Here is a 12500-nt window from a genome sequence, read left to right as displayed (position 1 = left end):
GAGAAGCCTGCGCGTATAAACGGAGATATATATCCAATTGCAACGAAGGAACGTGCCAAAGATCGAGAACAATGGCAGAAATGCTAGTAACGTGCACTTCGGGACCAACGCATCACCGGAAGACAACCGCCAAACATCGAAAGAGTCGCGATGCTCCGCAACCTACGTGCAAAGCGGTCGCACACCGGGTAAGGGAGTGAGAGCCCCAAACATAGCTGGGCGAGGCGCTCACTCCGCTCTTTAATATCTCGTTAATACCGCCAAGGAAATGGCACAAGCACACACACACAAGCATCCTCGGAAGAGGACAGTTCGAGTGACAGGTCAAATCCAAGAGTTCCGAAGACTACCTCCAGGAACAATCGGGAACAAGACCGATTACAAGTCGTCGAGTCTGTTACTGGGCGAACACGAGATGCGCACAGGAAATCGATCAGCCCTCACAATGGCCCAAGGCCAGAGATCGGACTGCTACGATTTACCCCAACAATCATCGTGCCACTCTTCGCAGAGAGGTGATAGACGCCAACGAGCCCGCGCATAGCAATCGAGGTGTAAAAAGGGCGTTGAAGGCAGGAAGCCTGGACGAAAGAGGCTACGAGGTCACCTCGAAGCGGTCTAAGAATCGGGCGCACTTGGGGCGACTACCAGTGCCAACCCCTTATCCCGCGGTGCGTCCGACACACAGAAATTTCCAAGGCGGCCAAGGAGCCTCCCCGCATAGCAATCGGGGTGTGAGGTTACGGATGCAGCATTGATAGCAATCGAGGTGTGAGGCGAAGGATGCAGAAGTGAGAGCCGAGGGATGTAGCAGAGATAGCAATCGGGGTGTGTGATGCAGAAGAGATAGCAATCGAGGTGTGCGGTGGGAAGGGCCCAGCAGCCAGAATGCATGAAGCGACGGATGAAGCAGTGATGACAACCGGGCTGTGAGGAGAGGAGGGATGCAGCCAAGAAAGCAATCAGGGCTCGAGGCAAGGGATGCATCAAGGATAGCAATCATGTTGTGAGGCGAGATTCCAAAGGCTAAACGTGAGAGGCTGCAGGGTCGACTCAGAGAGGTCTATGCATGTGAGAGGCTGAAAGCAAGGTCGACTCGGAGCGGTCTATGCATCGGGCGCGCTTGGGGCGACTACCAGTGCCAACCCCTTATCCCGCGACGCGTCCGACAAAGAGAACGTTCCAAGGCGGCAGAGGAGGTTACCAGTCGAAGGATGCAGTAGCAATAACAGGTATAGTTCCGCGGCGGCCGAGAAGACTCACCGCATAGGAATCGGGATGCGAGGCGAGGGATGCGGCGGGAAGGCCCCGACGGCTAAACGGAAGAGGCTGCAGGGCCGCCTCGGAATGGTCCAAGCATCGGATGCGATTGGGACGACTACCAGTGCCAACCCCTTATCCCGCGATGCGTCCGATACACAGATAGTTCCAAGGCGGCCGAGGAGCCTCACCGCATATCAATCGGGGTGCGAGGCGAGGGATGGGGCGGGAAGGCCCCAACGGCTAGACGGAAGAGGCTTCAGGGCCACCTCGGAATGGTCCAAGCATCGGACGCGCTTGGGGCGACTGCCAGTGCCAACCCCTTATCCCGCGATGCGTCCGATACACAGATGGTTCCAAGGCGGCCGAGGAGCCTCACCGCATAGCAATCGGGGGTGCGAGGCGAGGGATGGGGCGGGAAGGCCCCAACGGCTAGACGGAAGAGGCTTCAGGGCCGCCTAGGAATGGTCCAAGCATCGGACACGCTTGGGGCGACTACCAGTGACAGCCCCCTATCCCGCGATGCGTCCGATACGAAGATGGTTCCAAGGCGGCCGAGGAGCCTCACCGCATAGCAATCGGGGTGCGAGGTGGGGGATGCGGCGAGATGGCCCCAACGGCTAGACGGAAGAGGCCACAGGGCCGCGTCGGAATAGTCCAAGCATCGGACGCGCTTGGGGCGACTACCAGTGACAACCCCTTATCCCGCGATGCGTCCGATACGAAGATAGTTCCAAGGCGGCCGAGGAGCCTCACCGCATAGCAATCGGGGTGCGAGGTGGGGGATGCGGCGAGATGGCCCCAACGGCTAGACGGAAGAGGCTGCAGGGCCGCCTCGGAATAGTCCAAGCATCGGACGCGCTTGGGGCCACTACCAGTGACAACCCCTTATCCCGCGATGCGTCCGATACGAAGATAGTTCCAAGGCGGCCGAAGAGCCTCACCGCATAGCAATCGGGGTGCGAGGTGGGGGATGCGGCGAGATGGCCCCAACGGCTAGACGGAAGAGGCCACAGGGCCGCCTCGGAATAGTCCAAGCATCGGACGCGCTTGGGGCGACTACCAGTGACAACCCCTTATCCCGCGATGCGTCCGATACGAAGATAGTTCCCAGGCGGCCGAGGAGCCTCACCGCATAGCAATCGGGGTGCGAGGCGAGGGATGCGGCGAGATGGCCCCAAAGGCTAGACGGAAGAGGCTGCAGGGCTGCCTCGGAATAGTCCAAGCATCGGACGCGCTTGGGGCGACTACCACTGCCAACCCCTTATCCCGCGATGCGTCCGATACACAGATAGTTCCGAGGCGGCCGAGGAGGTGGGGGATGCAGCGAGATGGCCCCAACGGCTAGACGGAAGAGGCTGCAGGGCCGCCTCGGAATAGTCCAAGCATCGGACGCGCTTGGGGCGACTACCAGTGACAACCCCTTATCCCGCGATGCGTCCGATACACAGATAGTTCCGAGGCGGCCAAGGAGCCTCACCGCATAGCAATCGTGGTGCGAGGTGGGGGATGCGGCGAGATGGCCCCAACGGCTAGACGGAAGAGGCTGCAAGGCCGCCTCGGAATGGTCCAAGCATCGGATGCGCTTGGGGCGACTACCACTGCCAACCCCTTATCCCGCGATGCGTCCGATACACAGATAGTTCCAAGGCGGCCGAGGAGCCTCACAGCATAGCAATCGGGGTGCGAGGCGAGGGATGCGGCGAGAAAGCCCCAACGGCTAGAGGGAAGAGGCTTCAGGTCCGCCTCGGAATGGTCCAAGCATCGGACGCGCTTGGGGCGACTACCAGTGACAACCCCTTATCCCGCGACGCGTCCGATACACAGATAGTTCCAAGGCGGCCGAGGAGCCTCACCGCATAGCAATCGGGGTGCGAGGCGAGGGATGCGGCGAGAAGGACCCAACGGCTACACGGAAGAGGCTTCGGGGCCGCCTCGGAATGGTCCAAGCATCGGACGCGCTTGGGGCGACTACCAGTGACAACCCCTTATCCCGCGACGCGTCCGATACACAGATAGTTCCAAGGCGGCCGAGGAGCCTCACCGCATAGCAATCGGGGTGCGAGGCGAGGGATGCGGCGAGAAGGACCCAACGGCTACACGGAAGAGGCTTCGGGGCCGCCTCGGAATGGTCCAAGCATCGGACGCGCTTGGGGCGACTACCAGTGACAACCCCTTATCCCGCGACGCGTCCGATACACAGATAGTTCCAAGGCGGCCGAGGAGCCTCACCGCATAGCAATCGGGGTGCGAGGCGAGGGATGCGGCGAGAAGGACCCAACGGCTAGACGGAAGAGGCTTCGGGTCCGCCTCGGAATGGTCCAAGCATCGGACGCGCTTGGGGCGACTACCAGTGACAACCCCTTATCCCGCGACGCGTCCGATACACAGATAGTTCCAAGGCGGCCGAGGAGCCTCACCGCATAGCAATCGGGGTGCGAGGCGAGGGATGCGGCGAGAAGGACCCAACGGCTAGACGGAAGAGGCTTCGGGTCCGCCTCGGAATGGTCCAAGCATCGGACGCGCTTGGGGCGACTACCAGTGACAACCCCTTATCCCGCGACGCGTCCGATACACAGATAGTTCCAAGGCGGCCGAGGAGCCTCACCGCATAGCAATCGGGGTGCGAGGCGAGGGATGCGGCGAGAAGGACCCAACGGCTAGACGGAAGAGGCTTCGGGTCCGCCTCGGAATGGTCCAAGCATCGGACGCGCTTGGGGCGACTACCAGTGACAACCCCTTATCCCGCGACGCGTCCGATACACAGATAGTTCCGAGGCGGCCGAGGAGCCTCACCGCATAGCAATCGGGGTGCGAGGCGAAGGATGCGGCGAGAAGGACCCAACGGCTAGACGGAAGAGGCTTCGGGTCCGCCTCGGAATGGTCCAAGCATCGGACGCGCTTGGGGCGACTACCAGTGACAACCCCTTATCCCGCGACGCGTCCGATACACAGATAGTTCCAAGGCGGCCGAGGAGCCTCACCGCATAGCAATCGGGGTGCGAGGCGAGGGATGCGGCGAGAAGGACCCAACGGCTAGACGGAAGAGGCTTCAGGGCCGCCTCGGAATGGTCCAAGCATCGAACGCGCTTGGGGCGACTACCAGTGACAACCCCTTATCCCGCGACGCGTCCGATACACAGATAGTTCCGAGGCGGCCGAGGAGCCTCACCGCATAGCAATCGGGGTGCGAGGCGAGGGATGCGGCGAGAAGGACCCAACGGCTAGACGGAAGAGGCTTCAGGGCCGCCTCGGAATGGTCCAAGCATCGGACGCGCTTGGGGCGACTACCAGTGACAACCCCTTATCCCGCGACGCGTCCGATACACAGATAGTTCCGAGGCGGCCGAGGAGCCTCACCGCATAGCAATCGGGGTGCGAGGCGAGGGATGCGGCGAGAAGGACCCAACGGCTAGACGGAAGAGGCTTCAGGGCCGCCTCGGAATGGTCCAAGCATCGGACGCGCTTGGGGCGACTACCAATGACAACCCCTTATCCCGCGACGCGTCCGATACACAGATAGTTCCGAGGCGGCCGAGGAGCCTCACCGCATAGCAATCGGGGTGCGAGGCGAGGGATGCGGCGAGAAGGACCCAACGGCTAGACGGAAGAGGCTTCAGGGCCGCCTCGGAATGGTCCAAGCATCGGACGCGCTTGGGGCGACTACCAGTGACAACCCCTTATCCCGCGACGCGTCCGATACACAGATAGTTCCGAGGCGGCCGAGGAGCCTCACCGCATAGCAATCGGGGTGCGAGGCGAGGGATGCGGCGAGAAGGACCCAACGGCTAGACGGAAGAGGCTTCAGGGCCGCCTCGGAATGGTCCAAGCATCGGACGCGCTTGGGGCGACTACCGTTGCCAACCCCTTATCCCGCGATGCGTCTGATACACAGATAGTTCCGAGGCGGCCGAGGAGCCTCACCGCATAGCAATCGGGTTGCGAGGCAGATTATTGGGAAGGGAACCCCCTGGGATGCGGCTCAAGCAGTGCCCAAAGGGACTGGAATGCGGAATCACATCGAGAGACCCAAATGCTATACGAGGGCTCAAATCGAATTATCGATTTGGCCACGACATGGACGCATCGGAACGACTACCTTTGCCGAACCACTCGCAATTGCATCCATACCGAAACCAATAGACATTTCCGTTAGAGCCCTCGCATAGCATTCGGGAATCTCGCATGCCCCTCTAAATCGACCAATGCTGGCGCTCAATGAAAATCCGAGCGCTACCACCGTTCGAGCGCCAGCATTGGTCGAGTTAGAGGGGCACGGGGGAGAATGCTCCAGTCAACACCTCCCCTATATAAGTTATTTGTCCGATTCTCGCACAACCGTAGTCTGCCTCGTCGAATCAAACAACGGTCCCAGATTCCGACTTCCGTTCCGTAGAGACCCAAAAGCTAGATGGAGGCTCGCAAGAAAGAGAGTCGGCGCATAGCAATCGGGTTTCTCGAACGTTTAGGGACCGAGCTCACTTGCGGATAGGGCAAAATCCGCCAAGCAACCCAAAAGCTAGACGGGGGCTCGAATCGAATCGCCTAGGCGGCCACAACAACGACGTGTTGGATCGACTACCAGTGCCAAACCATTCAGCAAGACTAGTCTGTGTCGAGGCCGGATAGAGATTCTCAGAGAGCGCCCGCATAGCATTTAGGAGACCTGCCGCGTCCCTCACACTCGACAAATGGTGGTGCACGTTTATAAATCCGAGCGATCCCAACCCTTTCAAGCACCAACATCGGTCGAGATAGAGGGGCACGGAGGGGGCTGCGTGAGACAACACAGTCCCCTATATAAGTTATTTGTCCGATTCTCACACATCCGAAGAATGGTCATCAAATCGGACAACAGCCCAAACTTCCGACTTCCGTCCCAGAAAGCCCAAGAGCTATCTAAAACGTTCATGGCCGGAACTCGATCGCGGCTATACCAGTCCGCCAAGCAACCCAAAAGCTAGACTGGAGCTCTAGTCGAATCACCTCTGTGGCCATTGCAAGGACGTGTTGGAGCGACTACCATTGCCGAACCATTCCGCAGGTCGAGTCCATACCAAGGCCGCATAGAGATTCACGATGAGCTCCTGCATAGCAATCAGGAGACTTGCCGTGTCCATCACAATCGATAAATCCTGGTGCAAGATTTTTGCATCCGAGCGCTCCAACCAGTCGAGCACCAGCATCAATCGACATAAACGGGCACGGGGGGAGGATGCTCGAGAACACTACCTCCCCTATATAAGTTATTTGTCCGATTCTCAAGCAGCCGAAGTCTGGTCATCGAATCGGGTCAAAGACCACAACTTCCGACTTTACCCACAATGCAAGTCATCGAATCGAACATCGGCCCCCGAGTCGGACTCCATGCGTATGTCAGGTCATCGGACCCAAATTCCGCCTTCCTGCGCATGGCGGGCCATCAATATCAACTCGGTCATCGGACCCAAACTCCGCCTTTTTGCGTATGGCACGCCTTCAAATCGGTCATCGGACCCAAATTCCGCCTTCCTGTGCATGGCGGGCCATCAACATCAACTCGGTCATCGGACCCAAATTCCGCCTTTCTGCGCATGGCACGCCATCAACTCGGTCATCGGACCCAAATTCCGCCTTCCTGCGCATGGCAGGTCATCGGACACAAATTCAGACCTCGCCAATATGCCTACGTATCGAATCGGTCATCGGACCCAACTTCCGACTTCATCCATACTGTAGGGTCTTTGAGGTTGGCGCGGTGCGCTCAACCCAGGGAGTCGACCCATCGAAGCATACACCTCCCCTATATAAGCTATTTGTCCGATTCCCACACCTGTGTAGTTTGCACCTCTGACCAGGACATCGACCCCAACTTCCGAACTCGACTGCAACGACGGCACCAGCGCCTTGGTGCGCACCTTGCGACGCACAGTCCCAACATTCGCCTTCCTGCACATGGCAGGTCATCGGACCCAAATTCCGACCTCGCGAGTATGCCTACATATCGAATCGGTCATCGGACCCAACTTCCGACTTCATCCATACCGTAGGGTCTTTGAGGTTGGCGCGGTGCGCTCAACCCGGGGAGTCGACCCAACGAAGCATACACCTCCCCTATATAAGCTATTTGTCCGATTCCCACACCTGTGTAGTTTGCACCTCCGATCAAGACATCGACCCCAACTTCCGAACTCGCCTCCAACGACCGAACCAGCGCCTTGGTGCGCACCTTGCAACGCACAGTGCCAACATTCGCCTTCCTGCACGTGGCAGGTCATCGGACCCAAATTCCGACCTCGCGAGTATGCCTACATATCGAATCGGTCATCGGACCCAACTTCCGACTTCATCCATACCGTAGGGTCTTTGAGGTTGGCGCGGTGCGCTCAACCCGGGGAGTCGACCCAACGAAGCATACACCTCCCCTATATAAGCTATTTGTCCGATTCCCACACCTGTGTAGCTTGCACCTCCGATCAGGACATCGACCCCAACTTCCGAACTCGACTAAAAAGACCGCACCAGCGCCTTGGTGTGCACCTTGCAACGCACAGTGTCAACATTCGCCTTCCTGCACATGGCAGGTCATCGGACCCAAATTCCGACCTCATGAGCATACCTACTAATCGAATCGGTCATCGGACCCAACTTCCGACTTCATCCATACCGTAGGGTCTTTGAGGTTGGCGCGGTGCGCTCAACCTGGGGAGTCGACCCATCGAAGCATACACCTCCCCTATAAGCTATTTGTCCGATTCCGACACCTGTGTAGTTTGCACCTCCGCTCAGGACATCGACCCCAACTTCCGAACTCGCCTGCAACGACCGAACCAGCGCCTTGGTGCGCACCAAAAGTGCGCACTTTTGGAGGGCACTTTTGTGCGCTCCAAAGGTGCGCACTTTTGGAGGGCACTTTTCTGCGCTCCAAAGGTGCGCACTTTTGGAGGGCACTTTTTGGAGGGCACTTTTCTGCGCTCCAAAGGTGCGCACTTTTGGAGGGCACTTTTTGGAGGGCACTTTTCTGCGCTCCAAAGGTGCGCACTTTTGGAGGGCACTTTTTGGAGGGCACTTTTCTGCGCTCCAAAGGTGCGCACTTTTGGAGGGCACTTTTTGGAGGGCACTTTTCTGCGCTCCAAAGGTGCGCACTTTTGGAGGGCACTTTTTGGAGGGCACTTTTCTGCGCTCCAAAGGTGCGCACTTTTGGAGGGCACTTTTTGGAGGGCACTTTTCTGCGCTCCAAAGGTGCGCACTTTTGGAGGGCACTTTTTGGAGGGCACTTTTCTGCGCTCCAAAGGTGCGCACTTTTGGAGGGCACTTTTTGGAGGGCACTTTTCTGCGCTCCAAAGGTGCGCACTTTTGGAGGGCACTTTTGTGCACTCCAAAGGTGCGCACTTTTGGAGGGCACTTTTCCTGTGCTCCAAAGGTGCACACCTAGGTGAGCACCTTCGACCACACCTTGTAGCACACCAAACTCTGACTTTCGACTTCATCCGCAATGCAGGGTCTTTGAGGTTGGCGCAATGCGCACAACCAGGGGAGTCGACCCATCAAACCCAACACCTCCCCTATATAAGCTATTTGTCTGATTCTCATACATGCGTAGCCTGCAGGAGCAATTAGGACATCGACCCCAACTTTCGGCTTCTAAACGAAAACAAGGTCTTTGAGGTTGGTGTAATGCGAACAACTAGGGGAGTCAACCCATCAAACCCAACACCTCCCCTATATAAGCTATTTGTCTGATTCTCATACATGTGTAGTCTACAGGAGCAATTAGGACATCGACCCCAACTTTTGACTTCTTAACGAAAACAAGGTCTTTGAGGTTGACGTAATGCGCACAACCAGGGGAGTCGACCCATCAAACCCAACACCTCCCCTATATAAGCTATTTGTCCGATTCTCATACATGTGTAGCCTGCAGGAGCCATTAGGACATTGACCCCAACTTTTGACTTCTTAACGAAAACAAGGTCTTTGAGGTTGGCGTAATGCGCACAACCAAGGGAGTTGACCCATCAAACCCAACACCTCCCCTATATAAGCTATTTGTCTGATTCTCATACATGTGTAGCCTGCAACAACGATTAGGACATCCACCCCAACTTCTGAATTCGTCTGCGTTGACCGCACCAAAGGTGCACGCCTTGGTGCTCACCAAAATCCGACTTCCGACTTCTTCTGCTATGCGGGGTCTTTGAGGTTGGCGCAGTGCGCACAACCAGGGGAGTCAACCCACCGAATGCAACACCTCCCCTATATAAGCTATTTGTCTGATTCTCATACATGCGTAGACTGCAGCAATGATTAGGACATCCACCCCAACTTTTGACTTCTTAAACAAGACAGGGTCTTTGAAGTTGGTGCAGTGCACACAACCAGGGGAGTCGACCCATCAAACGCAACACCTCCCCTATATAAAGCTATTTGTCCGATTCTCATACGTGTAGTCTGCAGCAGCGATTAGGACATCGACCCCAACTTCCGAATTCGTTTGCATTGACCGCACCAAAGGTGCACGCCTTGGTGTGCACCCTGGAGTGCACTTTGGTGCTCACCTCGGTGCACACTTTGGTGTGCACCTCGGTGTGCACCAAAGGTGCGCACCTTGGAGCGCACCAAAGGTGTACACTTTGGAGCGCACCACATAGGGTCTTTGAGAGGTTGGCGCAGTGCGCACACCAAGGTGGGTGTTGAGGTGCGTGCCGAGGTGGGTGGGTGCTAGGGTGCGCTCCATGGTGGGTGCCAGGGTGGGTGCGTGCTAGGGTGGATTCCAAAGAGGGTCATAGGGTGGGTGCCAAGGTGGGTTGGTGATATAGTGGGTTCAAAGGTGGGTACTAGGGTGGGTTCCAAGGTGGGTCACAAGTTGGGTGCCAGGATGCGTGGGTGTTAGGTTGGGTGCCAAGGTGGGCTCCTGCGTGGGTGGGTGCTAGGGTGGGTTTCAAGGTGGACGCGAGGGCGGGTGCCAAGGTGGGTAACAAGTTGGGTGTTAGGATGGGTGAGTGCTAGAGTGGGTGCCAAGGTGGGTGGGTGCTAAGGTGGATGCCAAGGTGGTTCACAGGGTGGGTGGGTTCTAGGGTGAGTTCCAAGGTGGGTCACAGGTTCAGTGCTAGGGTGGGTGTCAAGGCGGGTGTCGAGGTGCCTGGGTGCTAGGGTGTGGATGCCAATGTGGGTCATAGGGTGGGTACTAGGGTGGGCTGCAATGTGGGTGCCAAGGTGGGTAACATGCTCGGTGGGTTCTAAATTGGGTGCCAGGGTGGGTGTGCACCCACCTTGCCCGAGGTGGGTGCCAAGGTGCCAGTGTGGGTGGGTGCTAAGGTGGATGCCAAGGTGGGTGAGAAGGTGGGTGATAGGTTGAGTGGTAGGATGGGTGGGTGCCAAGATGGGTCACAGGGTGGGTGCAAGGGTGGGTAGGTGCTAGGGTTGGTGTCAGGGTGGGTGGGTGCTAGGTTGGGTTCCAAGGTGGGTGCGAGGGTGAGTGTCAAGGTGGGTCACAGGTTAGGTGCTAGGATGGGTGAGTGCTAGGGTGCAAAGGTGCCAGGGTGGGTGCTAGGATGGGTCGATGCTAGGGTGAGTGGCAAGGTGGGTCCACAAGTGTCAAGGTGGGTGCCGAGGTGGGTGCCAAGTCGGCGACTGCTATGGTGGATGCCAAGGTGGGTCACGGGGTGGGTGCCAAGTTGCTAGGTTGGGTTCCAAGGTGGGTGCCAACGTGGGTGCTAGGGTGCGTGGGTTAAAGGGTGTGTCACAACGTGGGTGCCAGGATGGGTGCGCACCCACACTGGCCAAGACGGGTGCGGGTGCAAGGTTGGGTTCCAAGCCCGGTCACAGGCTGGGTGCTAGGATGGGTGGGTGCCAAGGTGGGCACCAGGGTGGGTGCACCCACCCTGGCCAAGGTGGGTCACGGGGTGGGTCCTAGGGTGGGTAACGGGGTGGGTACTAAGGTGCGTGCCAAGGTGGGTCATAGGGTGGGTGCCAAGGTGGGCACCAGGGTGGGTGTGCACCAACCCTAGCCAGGGTAGGTCACGGGGTGGTTGTCGGGGTGGGCGTCAAGGAGCCAAGGTGGGTGGTAAGTAGCCAAGTTGCGTGCCAAGGTGGGTGTCGGGGTGGGTGCCAAGGATCCAAGGTGGGTGCCAAGGAACCAAGGTGGGTGTCTGGGTGGGTGCCGAGGTGGGAGCCAGGGTGGGTCCCAAGGTGAGTGCAAAGGTGGGTGCCAGGGTCAAGGTGAGTGCCAATGTGGGTTCCAAGGTGCCAGGGTCAGGGTGAGTGCCAATGTGGGTTCAAAGGTGCTAAGTTGGGTGCGAGGTTGGGTGCGAGGGTGGGTGGGTGCCAAGGTGTGCTAGGTGGAAGCCCGGGTGGGTCGGCATCCCATGGGTGTCGAGTTGGGTGCCTGATGGGTGCTTCTTGTCAAGTTTTAGTCGTCGGGACTCATTTCGAGCCTTAGAGGTCGTTTCTTGTCCGGTTGCCCTGTCTTCGACCTGGGAACCCAATTTTGGTCCTCGGGTCCCATTTTTTTTTGTCTCGCATCCCACTTTTGGCCTGTGGCCTTTTCGGGGTCGATTCTCGTTTTGGGCATCAGAGCATGTTTCTTCTCCTAAAACCCAATATTTGTTTATTAAGTCTCGGAACACATTTTTGTTCTCGTGGACCCATCATGGGTCTTGGAACGCATTTGTGGTCCTTGGGTCCCATTTTGCATCCCGAAACTTGTGTTTTGGTGCTTGATCCCTATTTTGGGTGCCCACCTTGCACCAAGTGCGCACCCGGGGCAAACCGAGCGCCTTGGTGCACCGGGGCAAGATCGAGCGTGCACCCGAGGCGCCCCGAACATGCACCAAGGTGCACTCGGCCCACATGTGAGCGCAGGTCGTTGCGCCCGAGGTGGTGTGTGGGCACCGCGTTGCAGACGGGACACTGCACGCACACGACGCCCCCTCCAGGTGCACGCACGTAGGCCGGGCCGGGTGCACACCCGACGCCCTAGCAAGGTGCGCGCACCCGGGCAGGGCTCACACTTGGCGAACGGGGCGCACTTCGCGAGGGAGGGTGTGCACCTCGACGGGGGTGGGTGGCCGGGGTGGATTCGCACGTGGGTCGCGGTTTGCTAAGTACACACTGCGACAAGCTCATAACGGGTGCGATCATACCAGCATTAGTGCACCGGATCCCATCAGAACTCCGCAGTTAAGCGCGCTTGGGCCGGAGTAGTACTGGGATGGGTGACCTCCCGGGAAGTCCCGGTGTTGCACCCTTTTTTAGTTTTT

At 58.2% G+C, this 12500-nt stretch overlaps 1 non-coding gene across 1 annotated transcript; it reads left to right on the top strand.

The window, feature by feature from the left end:
- The first annotated feature begins 12369 nt into the window (after window positions 1-12369).
- Window positions 12370-12488, top strand: LOC131869590 (5S ribosomal RNA). The gene has a single exon (XR_009367972.1). It is a non-coding gene; the product is annotated as a 5S ribosomal RNA (ribosomal RNA).
- The last annotated feature ends 12 nt before the right edge of the window (window positions 12489-12500 follow it).

This window comes from Cryptomeria japonica, unplaced genomic scaffold (assembly GCF_030272615.1).
Source record: "Cryptomeria japonica unplaced genomic scaffold, Sugi_1.0 HiC_scaffold_253, whole genome shotgun sequence".
NCBI classification, from domain to species: domain Eukaryota; kingdom Viridiplantae; phylum Streptophyta; class Pinopsida; order Cupressales; family Cupressaceae; genus Cryptomeria; species Cryptomeria japonica.
The sequence above is the reverse complement of the archived record's forward strand: the minus strand, read 5'-3'. Positions and strand labels throughout refer to the sequence as shown.